Here is a 17,357-nt window from a genome sequence, read left to right as displayed (position 1 = left end):
AGACAAGAAAGAGCTCATTGTGGTGGGTGACTACAATGAAATGCATGGCCACGCTGTAGTCCTCTGTGTTCTCCTTCCTTGCTTCTGTCTCCTAATTGTCTTCTTTTCCCTTCTCGTGGGTATCACTGTCATTAATCATCTCTATGGCAATAGCGTCTAAAGACCTAGCTAGGGCTGAGCCTTACAAAAGGAGGCGCTCCACTGAACAGCACCCAAAAAAAATGGTTATTACTGCTGTAGTTTGGGCCACCGTCCCACCCAGCAGCGCCCAAAGGGCGTGCGAGTCTGGGCCGAGGGCAGGGGTCCCTTCGTCCTGCTGGGCTGTCTCCTGGAAGGACCCGGTGTTCCTTCGGCCCTTGGCCACGCAACGCTGTGACCCTGCGCGTCGGGGATTTAGGGAAGGCGGTGAGTGAAGCCACCAGATGGTGCCCTAGGTCCTCTCTGCTCCCTCTCCTGTCCCCTGCCTGCCCACGTCCCCCCCGGCAGCCCCCAGACCGCAGACCCCCTAGGGTGGGCACCTACAGCCACGCAGGACAGCCCCCGCCAGGACTGCCTTCTGCCTCTGCGGCGGGTGCCCCTGACCACCACAGCTCTGCGCCACGGCCCGGGTGCCACCAGCACCCGTGGGGACATGGGGACAGGACCTTCCCCTCCTCTGCATCCATGAAGTCTGGAGAAACGACTTCATCAGGTACCCGTGTGTCCGAACACGACGTTGGCCAGATGTTGGGGCCGCTTCGAGTTGCCACCACTTTATTTCACCATTTTGGGAGGGACGTCTTACCTTGGGTTTGGGAAAATTTAAGGCGCGTCTGTGGTAAAAAGAAAATAATTAAAAAAAAATCCTTCGCAACTTATGCTGCTCCTCTTTGCTTTGTCAGGAAACTCACGAAGGCTCCTGAGCCTGGTCAGGCTGCATGGCTGCTGCGGGTAACCCCACACCTGCTCTGCCCCGTGCCCGCGGGGAGGCTTTGTCCTCACCGGCCCACGAACCTCTCCTGGAGCTCCACTTTTCCTTCTGAAGTACACGGCTCGTGTTTTGTAGCTCTCGGCCACGCAAAGGTTTGGCTATACAGCTGGTAGGGCCAGGCAGCTGGGCTGCCCTGCTTTAAGCAGTCGGAATGTAATTAGCCAAACGGGAGCGGGGTGAACGGGGGAAAGCCACCATACGGGCTTCTCCAAAACACCGAGTCTTTTGGTAACCAGTCGGGGCCTCTTTTCTGTCCCATCTGAAAGACCGGTCTGCCTACAATTTTAGCCGCTTCCAGGGGCAATAATTGTACCCAAAATACCTGTACCGCAGCTGTGGGGGAATTAGCCCTGTAACGCTGCCAGCAGCGCTTTACACTGACATGTGCCATTAAAATCAGTGATTTCAGAGTCCTTGCTAGGCTCAGTACGGCATTTCAGCTTCATACATGAAGAAATGGAGACTCAGGAGGTTAAATGACTTGTCCAAAATTGCAGAGGGTCAGAGGTAAAGCTGGGAGCAAAATTCAGCTTCCTACATTCTTACTTACACCAGGTCGTCCAGGTGGGAGCCAGTAGCTGGGTAAACAGGAGTTGCTGAACTCCCTTTAATTTTACAAACTAGGGGAAAAAAATAATAAAAAGTTTCTCCCTGAGTCTCTACCACGAGTTTCCGCAGCACTTTGCTTTTCATCTTTGGTTTCTCACGCAGGTATTGATCAGGCTCACATCTGCTTGGCTGCGGTCGCCAAGCTGCAGGACAGTTGCTGCTCTCTTTGAGGGAGCCACCCACCGTTCTGGCAATAAGGGAAGCTCGTAAGAGCCAAATCGCCACGGAAAGCCCAATTACTTATGCTGTAATTCCCCAAATAAATGTTTATGGAGGGAATGTGATGAATTACTGCACGTCCACCCCATAAAGTCTTCTTTGACTGCTGAAGAAGCTCCTGAGCTTGTCGAGAGGGCTTAGACAAGGAAGAGAAATGGCTGCAGCTGCTCACAGAGGTGCTCTGCGCTTGGGCGAAGGGACGGCAGGGCTGTCCTCACCGCCCCAACGCCGAGCTCCCGGAGCAGGAGGCGTGAGGAGAAGCAGCGCTGGTCCTTACGTGATGAATGGAAATGCTTGCCATTCTTTTCAACACTCGAAAGGAAACCGCAGGCTCGATGTGATGCAATTCCTGCCCGGTTGGGTTGTTTATTCACACGGGGCTGCGCTGCGCTAGCACGTGGGGAAGAGAAAGTAAAACTTCAGCTCGGCTTTGGCTCCCTTGGGATTTCTGCACGCTTTCAGACTCATTCAGGTCAAGGCAGGGTGTGAGTCTGGAGTACGGCAGCTCTGGGGAATGGCTCTCTCTGCACACCAGCTCTGCTGAGTAATGTGCAAAACGCAGGTGTGGGTTTTGAAGAAATCAGTTTAATAAAGGAGCTGTAACTCTTCTTCTCCTCCTCCCCAGAAGATTTAAAATAATCTTGCTGTCCATAAAAATCAGGTTAGCTATTTTGGGTTCATGCGGAGCTAAAATGAATGCAGCAACTCTCATGATAAGTCACTGGATATCAATTCTTAATTGCTTGATTAATCTTGAATTTTCAGAGCTGACACTGCCAGTCCTAACACTAGACAAACGCTACGTTTAAAGAAGAAAACACTTCCCTTTTTTGATTAAAACCAAAAACCAAAAACCAACCCCGCAAGTAAGTGCATGAAATTACAGAGAGGTTTGTCGCATATGTTGTCCAGAGGAAGACGGGCCACTAGGCAGAGTGCAAGTGAAACAGTCAGAGGTCCGCGATACACTGGGGGGGTGATGAATTCATTTCAGCGTATGCTTCAGCAACTCATTACGAGACTATCTCAAGCCCAAATATTAGCGAGCTTGTATTTGCTGTATGCTTGTGTGTGGCAGGCCATGTTATTCATTTCAGTAAATAAGTAGAGAGGTTTCCTTCACGGAGATTGTGACATTTCTATGTATAGAAAAGCTGTTTAATGTCAACAGTTACGGAAGGCTATACCATTGTGTGCTTTGTGTACGGTTGGACTGATAATTATCGCTGCACATGCCTCCCTAAGGGTGTTGTTAAAAAAATACAGGCCCAGCAAGGGAAGACATTCAAACCCATTACAGAACATTTATAAAATCGTCTGGGCTTTTATTTTTTATTTTTTTTTCAGCAATGCGTGTGTGGTACATTCAGGATGGACGGCATCGCGGTGTGTCAGCCCTGGTTGGGAGCGACATACTGTGCTGTCGGGTTCCTGTGCTAGGAGGCCGGGATATGTGATGGCACAACGTGATATAGAGGTGGTATGGCTTCAAGTTCAAGTTGGCTTTCCTACTGTGTTAGAAAAAGGACTTGCTTTGATCTCATTACTCTAATTAAGGAATAATAAAGCCTCTGATTTTTATTTTTATTTTTTCATTTCAATTAATATCTCTGGGTGCCACAGACTTTTTGGAAGAGGTGAGTGCTGCCCAGGACAACAACTCAAAGCTCTGTGTAATCCAAGAGAACGTCATGATGACAATATTAAAACACAGGAGTGGTGTCACCGCCGTCCTTACCAGACGATGAGCCAGTGACATCTCCAGAAAATCCCAGTGGTAAAAGGGAAAAACTCTGAAGTTTTTCACCCCCTGGATCGCTGTGAATACAGCACTCCTTCCATGGTCACCTGCTGGAACTTAGCATGGTTATTTTGGTCTTCAAGTATCTCCAGCAATGGAGTTCAAAGGGAAAGTTTCCACGATGTACAGGGCTGGGACCTATTGCTCTGCAGATGTCCCAGTTAGCGAGCAGCTAGACGGGCAGGGATGAGACAGCCCACAGGCACGCCGTCCTCATCTAATCCCTTCCTGCAGTCACTGTTTCTTGATTGTCTTCTGTGACTCAGGTGATGGGAGCTCCTCTGAGATGCTGTCTTGCAGATTAATGATTCCTTTGCTTCATTTCATTTACATGGATATCATTTATACTCCATCGGACAACCCTAAGCAGCCTTTCTCGCTCCCTGGTGTTTCTGCACCCTGAAATTCTCGCACACAATTCCCATGATGCTCTTCACAGTTGTTATTTGGCCAACCTACACACACTGTAATCCCTTCCAGCTTTTTTATCATTTTATGTTCCTTTTTTTTTATTTATTTCCCTCCAAGTTGTTGACATCTAGCTAGCACCGAGCTGTCCAGAACTAAACATGTCTTCAAACTGCGGTCTTGCCACTATATTAAAAAATGGGACTATCGCCTATATCTCTGAGAAGAGGTCTCTGCCTTTACAACCCCAAATTAAATTAACTGCATGATTTTTGCTGCCGTATCACATTGCAAAAACATATTAAATCTGCTGTCTACTGTCTCCCTGAGGTCTTCTGGTATTTCTGCTTTCAGTGCTTGAGCACAGATGATTCCTCTCTTCACCTCAGTTTCTACCTTTCAGTAGCTCGTATGTTGTACCTACTGCCTTTCAGACACGTGGGATTGCTTAGGGTTCCTCTCTGAGGAGCGGCAGCGTGACTCCTTACACATGAGTAAACGCTCTCTGTGTTTTAGCATGAAATAATTTATTTCCACCGTCTCCCTCCCAGCAGCCCTATGGCCGCGTGTTTCAGTGCGATTAAAAGGTATGTTACCCTTTGTGGTTTCCAGACATTCCTGTTTATAGCTGTACAGAGTGCTGGCCTGTATGTTAATATTTCGCAGCAATCTGTCGGAACCTCGCATACTGAGGATCACGGGTCAAAACTCTTTTTCTGGAGAAGGGAAAAAGCTGTTTTTTTCTTAGGAAGTTTCTGTCCCAAGTGTCAAGAATACAGATTAGCTTTTCTCTGGTTGGGAATGACATATTATAATGTTCCGTTGTGCAGGAGACATCTTTCTACGGGTGGCTCAACACTCTGAAATTAACTTCCCTGGGAAATAAGGTCTATCACAGAAATTGCCATCATCCTCATTTTCTCTGGTACAAATGCAGAGCAACAAGAATAGAGGAGGGAAAAAAAAGCAACTCACAGAACCAAAACACTGCTCTGTGCATCATTTTCTTCCTGGGGAGAGAGAACAAGACAAAGAAAAACAAACCCTACACGTGACAGTTGATCAGTTAATGTAGTCCTAGAAGGTACTTGAATATTATGGTTGTGAAAACAGCATAAGAATCGATACAGAATATGTTTTATCTTATTCTATTTTATAGATAAGAGAATCTAGAAGAATCAGTTAGAGCAGGCAAGACAGTAAAAGTGTTGTTGTTGTAGCTGTGATGGTCTGAAGATCCTAGGGAAGCAAGGTTTGTGGAGAAAGGTAATATCTTTTATTAGATCAACTGATATAACTGGAAAAAGCAAACAAGCTTTTGGGCTCAGGGTCTTTTTATCAGATCTGACAGAAAGCAGCAAAATTCAAGCTAACTACAGGCTAGATGCAATTGCTCTTAGTTTAATCTAATTATATTAATCAATTTGACCACTTGAGAAAAAAAAAAAAGGAGCACCTATGGAGTGCAAAAGGGTGTGAGCAGAAGTGACTGACAAGCTGCTAGTTCTCTGCTGGACCACTAGTGAAGAAAGGGTTGTTTGTGCGGGTGACAAAGGGAGAGGTCAGCAGGGAGGCTGCAATGGGCTAGGAAAGCAACACCTCTGTTAAACCCATGAGTTTCAGTATCTAGGGGCTGACAAGTTTAAATTATGAGATTTATCTTCTGGGAGTATTTTGCAGGTCTCCTTTGGGATAAGGACTGAGGGGCGAGGGTTGTTATTTTCCAACACAACATTCTGCTAATGATGAGTTTGTGTTTCTGTCCTTTATTGGCTGCCTGTACGCACTCATTCTAAGATGGCAATTATTCGTTTTCACTCACATGGTTTCTGGGGGGGTATCTCATCTGCTGGAGGAAGTGATGAACTGTAGCGATTTGGGACGACTATGCGCAGGAACAAAGAATTTCGGTGGTTTTGCTGTGGGAAGAAGGGCATTGATTATGCCGTCTGTGGAGCGGCGCTGGCGTATTTCATGTTTGATGCTCTGGCGGGATCTGGTTCTATTTCATGTTTTCATCTGCAGATTTGCTTCCTGTAATGAGCTGGGAAAGGGAGAGGCTGAAGGTTAGGAGGAGAGGCAGTGGGGAAAAAATCTTTCAAATGGAGATTGTCATTTAAAAGATTAATTTGTGTGTGGATTTTAGCATGTAATATTATCGCTATCAGGGAAATGTGGTCGCGGGAGGGGGAATGTTACAGTAGACTCTAAAATTAAGAGCAGAAAAACAAATTGGCAGCAAGCTAATGTGGTCGGAGACTTTGCCAGACCTTTTTAACATCGGTCGCACTGGACAAACACCAAACAAAATTTGATTCCTTGAAAAAAATGATTTTCTAAAATTGCTCTGGCTGCTGTTGCGTCTTTAACGCAGCAGGCACCTACGTGTTTTGCCAAAGCGTGACCTCGGTGGTAGAGCAGCCGCCAGCGCTCCCCTCGGAGCAGGTGTAGGAGTCCCGGCAGGGCTGGCCGAGCCTCGCGGCTCCTTGGTGTGGTCTGGGCGGCTGCTGAGCGCATCAGCTTTACGGAGGCGGTTTTATGGCCTGAGTGCTCTCGCCGAGGCTCTGGCTCGTGGGCTGCCATGTTTGTGCGTCAGTCGTGGTGCCTAGAAAGCTGGTGTTGGGGTAAGAGCCACCTTGGGGATTGAGCTGAGGGGAAGCCGCGCATTGCATTTGTGGCTGTACTTGACGAAGGAGTCCCAGCTTTTCTGAGCTGTTTCTGATCGGAATACGCAGTGCGCGCTTCCCATGTGTGGCCCGGCTTGGCAGCGTGATGTGTTTTGGCTCCAGCTCGTGGGGAAGCTGGTGCTGTGGGGCGCGGAGAGCCACAGAGGAGCCCAACGCACAACAGGAGGGGACCGAAGGCTGCCCGGAGCGGCCAGCTGCGTGAGGCGCCAGACACGGAAATCTCGCACGGCTCCAAAATAAAAACCACCAAGCACCAAATCCCCAAAACCACGCACAAAAAGGAGCCGACAGGCCGACGAGAAACCCCTGCGGGGCTCTTAAACGACAAAACCCCCTGCGGCGGCCCGGGCAGCGCCCGACACCCACCCCCGCCGGGGGCAGGCCCAGCTCGGGCCCTCCCGGCCCGGGGGAGCGGCGCCAGGCCCCGGGACACGGGCACGGGCCCGGCCCTGCCCCGCCGCCGCCCGCAGGCAGCGCTGGGCGACGCCGGAGCCCGCCCCCGAGCCCCAGCCCGAGCCCGAGCCGCCGCCGGCCCCGCCGAGGGAGCCCTCCCCGCCCGCGGCTCCTCCTCCCCGGCCGCCGCCGCTCCGCCGGCAGCCACCTCACGGCCCGAAGGGTGGGCGGCTGGGCGGGCGGGCTGGGGTGGGGGGGAGGGAGGGAGGGAGGGAGGGAGGGAGGGAAGGAATAAATAATAAATAAATAAAGCCAAAAAAAAGAAAAAGGAGGGAAAAAAAAAAAAAAAAAGCCGACACCCCCGGCGGGTCACATGACGTGACAGGATCCGTGCCCCGCTCCCCGCCGCGCAACAAAGAACCGGGAGCCCCGCTCCCCGCCGCGGGAAGGGCCGGGCCGGGCCGGGCCGTGCCGCCATGGCACGGTGAGGGGCGGCCCCGCCAGGTGAGCGGGGGGCACGGGGGGCGGCGGGGCCGGGGCCGGGTCCGGGTCCTCCCCCCTTCTCCCCGCTGGAGGTGACTTTTTATTCTCTTCCCCTCCACCCCCCCCTCCCTCGGTGCGCGGGGTTTGCTGTGGGTTTGGGTACGGCAGCCGCAACACCAGCCCCCCCCCCCCCCATATCCCCTATATCTGTGGGGAATTGGGGGCCCCACGCGTGCTGTGGGGTGCCTCGGTCACGGGCTCCGTGGGTGTCCCGGCCGCCGTGCCCCGCCGCTTGCTTCCTTCCCCACGCGTGGATGCTTTATGGGGAGCGCTGTGCAGCCCCGTGCGTCGCTTCCCCCCTCCTTGCATGCCCCCCCAGCCCACCCTGACCTTCTGGGATGAGCGTTGCGGTGATCCCATGTCCTGTTAAAGCACCGTCCTGGCACCAGCTGCCTTTTCCCTGGGACGTACGTGCCCGCCGGGACCGTGACTTGAAGTTGTCGACAGTGCCCGTGGGTGACACGCGGGTGACGCCGTCCTCCGGCGACAAAGGCTTCGGGCCGGAGACCCTGCTGGGAGCGGAGACGGTGGCACGGCCGGAGCTGGCGTCGGAGGCCAGCTGCTTCTTGTTGTTGTTGTTGTTCTCCTTTTTCAATTTCCTTCTTGGCCCGTGACCCTCGCTGCTGTGATACTGAAATAATCCACTCCTGAGCTCGGCCAGCGTCTTCCTCGTGCGCTGGGTGGCCGCGTGCCCCGGCTCTGTCCAGCTGGGAGTGCCCCTGGGACGGTGGCTTCCTTCCAGCGCTTATCTTGGCTTGTGGGGACCGAGGAGAAACCGCGGTTCCCTTCCAAGGGAAGGCACTGGGCTGGCCGTGCTGGTGCTAACTAACGCTCCTTAAATCAGAATTCAAAACAAGAGAAGCTAAGGGGCGAGGAGGAGCAAGCCACCGCTGTCCCCTGTGTGCCCAGTGCCTCTGAGGGCAGGACCAAGCCCTGTTGATGCTGCCCTGTTCAGGGCCGGGGCGTCCGGCGCTCGAGGACTGAGAGCTGGCCCCTTCGTGCTGCCCATGCCCCAGGGCTTGCCCGGCGTGGCGCTGGGGTCCTCGGCAGCACTCTGCAGGGTGGACCCAATGTGCAGGTTTATGCGCTTCTTCGTGCAGGCTTGGGCCTCGAGTTTATTTTTAATGGAAGCTACAAATCTTACCTAGTGTGACTTCAGTTATAGCAGTAAACGCTCCAAACTTGGGGCAAAACGGTGAGCAGGGAATACTGATTGTGAGGGCTTGTTTTTTCCCCCAGCCCTTCTTTTATCTACAGTTCCTATCCTGGCTCCCTTCCCTGTGCAGGCTGTTTCTTGGTCATGGGGGGGACGGACCAGGGGAGAATCTGTCAATAGCCAGCTCAGCTTCTGCTGATTAGCGCTGAAGATATGACTGTTTTTAATGTAACCAGCTGTGTCACAAGGGCCTGGACTGGGATCCTGACAGTTTGCTTCGTGTGGGTCATTAGCTGCCGTGGAAGACTAATGGCTGTGGCTGCCAGCTTGTGCCCTTACAAAATAAGGAGGAAAGGTTGGTTTTTGCCCTAGACTGGGCGAGAGGTTTGAAGTGAAGATTAGTTTGTCTGTCCCTTCCCTTTAAAAAAAAAATATGCACGGCACATTTTTGAAACTGAGTCATCGGGTAGAATTTATTTCAAGTATTTTTAAGCTATTATGAATTTGATGCACTTTGGCCATATGCTCGCTGGAAACCGTAAGACAGTCTCGCCCAGGTTTGCTCTGTCTGGGCTCAGAAAGGTAATGAGGGAGCCTCTCGCTGTGCGCCTTTCATATCTGAGCAGACCAGAAGGGGTTTGAGAGGGCAGGGACAACGGCCACGAGACAGCCTGCCTGCAGAGCAGGAGCAGCACAAACTCTCCGGCCCCCTCTTCGCGCACAGCCTTTGAAGGGTGAGCTGGCAGCGGGCAGGAGCAGGAGCAGGGGGGATGCCGCGCTCAGCCTCCCCGTCCCTCCGAGCTCCTCTTCTGCAGCGGGGCATCGCGGGGTCCGGCGCGTGGTGTGCGTGACCCCCCCGGCTCTCTCTCTGTCGCGGAAGTCATCGCGGAGACGCGCGGCTTCAGGAGCGATTATTAGCGTCGGATGACCTGGCTGGGATTGTGTAATGACACCGAGGTAGAGATAAAAGGTTTTATATCCTACAAACTTGGTTCTCGCTTCAGGGTGAGCTGCAAGGCTTTTGAAAACGCGCGAGTTTGACGGCTCGCTGGTAGCTGCAAATAGGTGCAAACGTTAATCGCTTGAAACAAGTCCTTAAAAATAAGAACAAACACAGATGTAGACTACAGGCAGGAAAGTGAAAAGAAGAGCTAATTACTTTTTTTTTTGTTGTATATTTTTTTAAATGACGTCTAATCCTGCGTATATGGTTCTGCGAGTGACCCAGCAGCTCCAGCAGTTTATTCATTTATTTAAAACAGCTTTGTAGTTCACCTTGAAAACCACTTCCTGCCATATGGTTATATTATTTCCCTATGCCACATTTTTTGCTAATTATCAAGACCATTTGCTTTAAAATAGGTGTTTTTAATTTCACAGCCTTGTCTGCCTCTCCTGCTTGATCCTGCCCTGGAGTCAAGAGGCTGTGTCTGTTCATTCTCCATGGCAACGGGCTGTGATTTACTTATTTCAATTTAATTAAAAAGCAGCTATCAAATTCTAGGCATCTTATATGTTCCTTATATTAGAAAAATATCAGTGGCTCCGTCTCCGCCGCAGATCTCCCAAGCTCAGAAATGAAATTCTCAGCCTGAGCCAATCCCATCTTCTCCGGTCCATCCCCTTTGGAAGAGTTTGGGAGAGGGAAGGAAGGGTGCTGGGGCCTGGCCGGAGGCTGAGGGGATGGGATGGTGGTGGTCGTGGAGGTCTGCTTGTGGAGGTCTGGACGTGGCGGTCTGGTCGTGGAGGTCCGGACTCCAGCAGGCCACCTCTCCCCTCCTGCTGTCCTACAGCTGCTGGGAGGTCTCGGGGCTTGCTGGGGTAGTGTGGGCACCCCAGGCCGTGTGCGTAAGGGGCACACATGCTGTGAGGTCTGCGTGTGAAGTCCTTGCTGGGGCAGGTGCCTCCTGCAGCGGCTGCATCTTCACAGCCGCTTTCCACGGTAGTGCTGGGCTGCGATGGCGTTGTGGGACCGGGTGGAATAGGCACGAACCTCAGTGCTTGCTGCAGCGAAAATGGAGAAAATGGCAGCCCTGCTAGAAATGGGTTGGCGTTTACCAGCTCTCCCTGTGTGAGAGATCTTACAATTCCAAATCTCTTGTGTTGGCTTTATTTCAGTAGGTTTTGGGGCCTTCTTGACACCTATCTGTTCTTTGATGCATGCATGATACGGCTTCTGGTTTTAAGCTAGTCAAGTAGAGAAGCCCCCAGTGCCCCATTGGTTTAAGCGTGCTTGGTATTCGTATGCAGGCTAGAAACGAATTTAATCCTAAATCAGTTTTCCAAGGGCTGTAGTTGTACAAAAACCAGCCCGTGTCGGTCAGGGATACGGAAACACGGAGCTGTTGGCTGAAGGGGGGAAGGCGTCAAGACAGGCCCGCTGGGGTGGATGGAGGAGGGTGGATTTACTGACCCAGCGGCGTTAGGTTTGCTAGCAAACGTGATTAAGGAGTGCCAAAATTAACACTGCCTTCGTCTCCAGCACCAGTGCCCCGGTCTGTCACAGAGCCGGGACCCCTGGGGCCTGTGCAGGTGACTCAGGCCCGGCGCTGGCCTGTGCGCGCCGGCGCGTGGCTCCGGCAGCCAGGGAGGCGTGGAGGGAGGAGAGTTGGCCGTGCGTTTTTATCACACCTGAAGGAGCAGTTAGCATCGCAAGAGTGCCTGCACTTTTTTTTTTTTTTCTCTCTCTGGCGGTGCTACTCCCGGTGCTTTCTCCAAGTCGCGGGTGGCGATTTTAGCAGCAGGCCCAGGTCCTGTGGAAGCCCGTGAGGCTACGACGAAGCGCTGGGCTCTCTCCTGGCTGGCGTGGTTTCGCTGGCAAAACGATGCACGCAGAGTTTCTAGCTGCAAATCCTCTGTTCCTGGTGATTGTGCATGAACCCAATAAAACTGAATAAAACCGAAAAGCAGCACCCCAAAGCAGGCTTTTATTTGTTGCTGCACTTCAGCAGATAGGTTCAAGGAATTGACACCCCACTGGTGACATCCCTAACCCTTCATTACTGGTTTTACTGGCGTGCAGGCATGATCTGTATTCTTTAAGAGTTTGTCTGCTCCTCTTCCTTACCCAGCTTTGAAGCAGACCTCGCTGATATTAATTTCTGTGTAGACTGTATCCTCCTCATCTATAAAATAAAGGGAATGCTTCATACAAGCAGCTGTGAAGTTGCATTTATTGTCTGTAAATTGCTTTTAGTAATTGAGCTGAGGAGGTGGAAGGGAAGAAAGACTGAAGTAATATGAGCTTGATTTTATTTTTTTTTAAAATCGAAGAGAACTGCATTATTTTGTTCATCTGATGTAGAAGCTGATGGGGAAAGAAAAATGCTTTACCACAAGCACCCTGAAACTAATTGTTAGATTTGTAATGGAAACAGACATTTCTGAGCATAGTGATGAAGGCAGCCATCTTGTTTGATATTAAGAGTCTAATTTAAAAAGAGGCAGAATTATTATTGGAGATCCTGCAGTACCACCCCTATTTTTGTCTGGTTTGGGTCTGCTCAGTTTTAATGTCAGTCGTTACCTTCACGGCTGCCTTCACCATCCAGTTCAGGAAGGCTACCGGTAGGTAGAGCCTAGTAACAGGTAAAACCTCATGTTTTAAGATTATTAGCAAACATATCTATTGCAGGCTTTTCAGGTCGACCGCTTCTCTTGTGCTGGCCGGTGTCCTTGTCTGGTGGCACCACAGGTTCGTGCAGCCCAGGGTGGGTTTTGTCGCTGTGGCCGAACCAGTCTGGCTGCCGGCTCCGTCCAGGAGGGGTGGTCGTGCCTTGCCTTGTGCAGCTCTGGTGCTACACGGGTTCGGTTTGTGCAGCTTTCGGAAAACTGACTTGGCTGAAAATATTTAGGAAAAAAAAAAACATAAAAGAGCTGAACCTGCTCACCAGGTTCAGGCTAGTACCAGAGCTGCTGTGAGGGAGGGGCGAGATTCGTGTTGCCAGAAGTGAAAGGTAGGGAATGAAAGAAAGGTGGAAGTGGGGCCCCCCTCTTTTGGCAGCGGTGAACTGTTAGCCTGGTTCAGCTGTAACGTGAAACCTCGCCCTCAGTCTTCGTTCTCGGCTCCCTCCCTTCCCCTCGCTCCTCTCATTCTTTCTCTGGGATCAACTCGTGTGTGCTTCCAGATGCTGATCCCGTTTCCAAGCTGTGCTTTCCAAAGGGAAAAGGAAAAGGTTGAGTTTCACCACCTCCCCAGGAGAAGAGCCCACTGTTATTAGGGTATTTGCTAACAGACAGAGCCTAAGGATATGAAAGGGCTTAGAGAACAGTAGCCGCAGCCCTCCCCTAGGAGAGGACAGCTGTGGGCTGGGGAAGAGCATCGCCGCGTGTGGCAGTGGTGCTGCTCAGGCAGAGCTGGTGGGGCCAGGGAGTCCTTGAGGTCTGGGATGGATGGCAAGGGCAGGGTGATGTCTGGAGAGCTTTCTGCACGTCCGTGGTGAGCCAGGTCCGAAGCTGGGTACCACGCTGCCAGGAAAACACCCCTCCATCTTTCAGACGTCGACTGCGGTGGCCCCAGAGGCAACCGCTCTAATAATTTTCAGGCGCCAGCAGGTACTGGGAAAGCCTTGTGGGGTGCTGCCGAGGCAGCTCAGAACGGTGTTGTCTTGCTCTGGGGATGAAACCAGGGGTGTGCTGAAGCTCAGACGTCAGCCTGGGTGGGTGACCTCGGCGGGGTTCCTTCAGCGCGGGGCTTTGGTAGCAGCAGGGGACGCGGCTGGGCTGCACGTGTATGTGTAGGGCAGTAGGCAAAGCTCCTTGGGAGGGGGCCAAGGAGAACTTTGCTTCCACTGAATGATGCGAACAGCATTTCTGCCTCAGCTTTGCCTTTGTTTTCGGTGTTTCTGCCTCATCCTTCACTGACGGCAGGGAAGAGGCACGTGTGGCCCACGTGTGTACTTAGCGGGGGCACGGCGCGGGTCAGAGCGCGCATTTGGGAGGCGAGACGGAGACACCTCTTGGCCTTCGGTGATTGCTTTATGACTAAAGGAGCAGATACGTGTCTGTCTGCTGAATTTTATAAAGCGTGGAGTTGAAGATGATGCCACTAAAGAGTTGTTTGCCAAAAGCAGCGGGGTGCAGGGGGCCCATGCGTGTGTGGACCGACTGAGGGAGGGACAGGTTGCAATTGGTGTGTTGCACAAACTGGAGATGTTTGTGCAGCCATTTCCAAACAGAAATAGGGAGGGATGGGGGAATTTGCTCCAACTTGAGAGTTGTTAGAGACTGGTATCCTGCTGCAGTTTTCTTTTTTCTTTCCTTTTTTTTTTAAGCATTTAAGCCTAAATTCTTCTCATTGGAATTTGAAGACATTATGGGAAGAGAAGGATTATTGTGGGGTTGCGTTGCTGTACATGTGAAGATTATACACTGGGTGGCTGTTACAGTGGGTTTGTTCCAGGGATGGAATGAATAAAGGAAAGAACCAGTGTACTGATAATAAATAATGGTGCCACTGGATATGCTGAGCACAAAGTGGCTTTGTTTTCAAGGATATGTTTTTATAAATCTGACACGCTTATAAGCCAGCTGCACTATTAAAAACAAACAAAAAAAAACCCACCCCACATTTATAGTAGAGGGGCAGTAGAGAAAAACGCTGTAAGTAACCTCATTGCGAGGTATGTTTTTCTTCCACCCCCTTGCACGCAGACTCGAGGAAGATGCTGGTGAAGGAGCTGGATAGTTGGGGTCTTCTCAGGTGCTGCCGTTGATCTGGCTGATGCAGTGGGTATCAGGTGGGGGCTGTGTGCAGGTGCGGGGGCTGCTTGTGCCTTCATCTCTGCAGTCTCTGTTATTTTTTTTATACCTTCTGGATAGAGATATGTATCCTGGCACTTTTGCCTTCCACCTACATCTCTTTCTCATCTCTTGTAAATACTTGCTGATTTTTGTTGCTGTTCTGGCAACTCTTTCCATTGTACTTGCAATGGGTGACTCTCCTGTGCTGCGCAATCTGGCTCGTGATCATGGGTGTTTCTGCACGCCGTTCTTCTCCTGCATCTTTCTGCTGAGTTTTCATGTTATCTGCCCAGTTTGGGGCCTTCGTGGTTGCAGTGGTCTCTCTGGTGCAGGTGAAGGCATCGCAGCTGACTCCCAGCAATGCTCCAGTTGCCTTGCAAAGGGTGGCAAAATGCAGGAGAGGAGCAGCCATGCCTGGGCCCTGTTCGAAGCTGCTGTGTCCTCACTCTGGAAATGCTGAGGGTGCGTTAGAGTTCACGTGCAGGACTGCAGTAATCAAATAGTGTTGAGGGAATAGAGGGAGGAGAGCACATGGTGGTCACTTTGGGTAGATTAGCAAGAGAGGGCGTTACGGTGCCAGCAGAAGACATCCTTCTGTGGTGGTTCCCAGCCAGGAAATACCTAAAAAAAAGCTGTCCCTGAGGGTGAGAGGAAAGCCCGATAGGTCTGTGCTGTAATTAATTGCCCAGATACCACGGGAGGAGCAGCTTGGAGGAGGGAGCTCATGCATAAGCCGGGTGTGGCGTAGAGAGGGAAATGGGAATTTCCTGACTCTTGTTTGCAAAGCTTCAAGTGCAGAAGGAATTTCAGCCATAATAGATGGAAAGAAGGGCTAAAATTAATAGGTAGTTCCATCTTCTTTTGCACTGCGTGCTCCTGGCTAGTGTTAGTTGAGCATCACTTGAGGCAGCGCAGAGCCTGCTTGGGAACTGAAGACATTAAGCAGAAAGAAGGAGTGAATCTGATTAGCTCTGCTTTTCGTGCATTAAGCAGAAAGACCGACCGAGATGTGGTTGCAAACAGATAATAGCAGCGTGCTCGCGCGGCACCGCCGTGACCCAGCATATGGGGTGATGGATCTAACCACGCGATGGAGTCATTTCTTGTAAGAGAAGGCGCTTGTTTTTACCTTGCAGTTTCTCTTGGACTTTCTCACCGCCCTGCTCATTGCTGACTGCCATTTTGAGCTCAGCCCCCTGCAGCGTGTGTCCTGTGGAGCACCCCGGCCCCAGGTGCTGGCTGTGGCTCTCGTAGCCAGAGGACAGGAGGGAAGGGGAGCTGAGGCTGGAAAGCCCGAGCCGTTTCCCCTCATATTTCCAGGAATAATGGGAGTCACAGCTGCCGCTTTTGCCCTGCTGGGAGGTATGAGGGCTTCTGTCATCTGTGAGCGCTCTGAAAGCGCAAGTGTTAGGGTTTGCTGGAAGAAGGTCCTACGACCTTAAAACCCAGGCGTCTCTCAGTGCTACTTATAAATAATAAATAAAAGCTGGCTTTGCTCTGCTGCAGGCCTTCGTGCCCGCTAAGGGCTGCTACACCAGCTGCTTTCTCAGTGCGCTAGCGGTGATCCTGGAGGTTTCTCTCCAGAAGGAGCCAGGCCACGGCACACCTGCGCCCTGCTTTGAGTCAGCGGGTGCCTCAGCAGCCCAGGAGGCTGGGGAGTGGGCGTTGCCTTGCCCCGCAGGCGGGTGTTTTTGCCTCGACATGAGCGTTTCCTTGGGCTCTGGGCTCTTCCCATTCTTCCACGTCATTTTGTTTCCTCACAAAGCCCTTTCGGTGCTATTGCCTCGCTGTCCTTGTGAAGGGGATTCCCTCTGGAGCTCCTCCGGGCGCACAGTGCCCTGCGGGCAGGTGAGCTGCTTCCAGCCCGAGGCTGCTCCTCCACGGGGGAAAACTGGTGGAGACTGGAGTCAGGAGGCTCCGCTGCCACAGAGCACCCAAGGACCCTGAGTTTGCAGTGCCGATGTGGTGGCCTCTTCCCCAAAACAACCCCGCTTTCCCTTCTCCCCACCCGAGGCTGTTTTTTTGTTAAGGGAAAGCTGAAACTACCATTTCCAAAACTGGTGTGGGCTGGGGGAATGCAAAAGACGTGGGCAGAGCAGAGCTCGCCGTGAAATGTCTGAACAGAGCAGAGCGTGTAAGGCGCTCACGTGCGTCTATTTGTATTTTAAGGCCAGGAGGGGCGGGGCGGGCCAGCGGTCCTGCGACCTTCTCTCAAACTGCCTTTCCTGCCGCCGCCTCTCCCTGCCCGTGAGGGGACTTCCATTTCCTTCCCGGCGACCTCCCTGCGGCAGCTCCCAGCTCTGGCTCCGAGCTCTGAGCCCAGGCTGACGGTCCCAGCGGACGTGACCGGCCTCCTCCGTGCCCGGCCACACGGGAGGTGCCACCTTTGGCACCCTAGAAATCCAGCCGGAGGCATCCGCCTGAAGGCCAGGCCTCGTCGGTGGCACGGACTGGTAGAGCTGCCCGCGGCGAGGTCCCTCGCTGCCCTACCGGCGGGTGACCAGGTGGCACCTCAGCACACACCTTCTGGTGGTCTCCGGCTGTCCGGGGGGGTGACTGCCAGCAGCACGGGGTGCCGGGGGGAGGAGGAGGTGTCGACAGTCAGGAAAAACGCGTCAGGTACCGGAGAGGGTAATGAACATCTCCTCTCACCACTCGCCCCACGCATCAAAGCGCACTTAAAAAAAAAAAAAAAAAGAGAAAGACAGAGAGAGAGCGCGTTCATCTTTGACCCCCATTAATGGCTGGCTCGGTCTGTGTACGAGTTTTACGAGTCTGCTGCTGCTCCCACAGAGTTTAATTATTTAGCGCGTGAGGCAGAGGCTCGCA

At 52.2% G+C, this 17,357-nt stretch overlaps 1 protein-coding gene and 1 long non-coding RNA gene across 4 annotated transcripts in view; one reads left to right on the top strand and one right to left on the bottom strand.

The window, feature by feature from the left end:
• Window positions 1-3,099: 3,099 nt before the first annotated feature.
• On the bottom strand, window positions 3,100-15,629 carry LOC308187540. The gene is made up of 2 exons (XR_013944766.1): window positions 7,961-15,629; window positions 3,100-6,051 (listed from the first exon to the last, which is right to left on the bottom strand). It is a non-coding gene; the product is annotated as an uncharacterized lncRNA (long non-coding RNA).
• Window positions 7,369-17,357, top strand: part of TCF20 (transcription factor 20) — a 119,982-nt gene continuing 109,993 nt past the window's right edge. For 2 of the 3 annotated variants that reach the window (XM_080575578.1, XM_080575577.1), the window contains exon 1: window positions 7,370-7,591. The gene's annotated coding sequence lies outside the window, so the exon portion shown is untranslated. Of the gene's footprint in view, window positions 7,592-17,357 lie in introns of all 3 variants that reach the window. The other variant, XM_080575572.1, reaches the window with a different exon arrangement.

Source organism: Anser brachyrhynchus (genome assembly GCF_964034855.1).
Source record: "Anser brachyrhynchus genome assembly, chromosome: 1".
Lineage (NCBI taxonomy): Eukaryota > Metazoa > Chordata > Aves > Anseriformes > Anatidae > Anser > Anser brachyrhynchus.
Note: the sequence above shows the minus strand (reverse complement) of the source record. Positions and strands in the feature narration are given on the sequence as shown.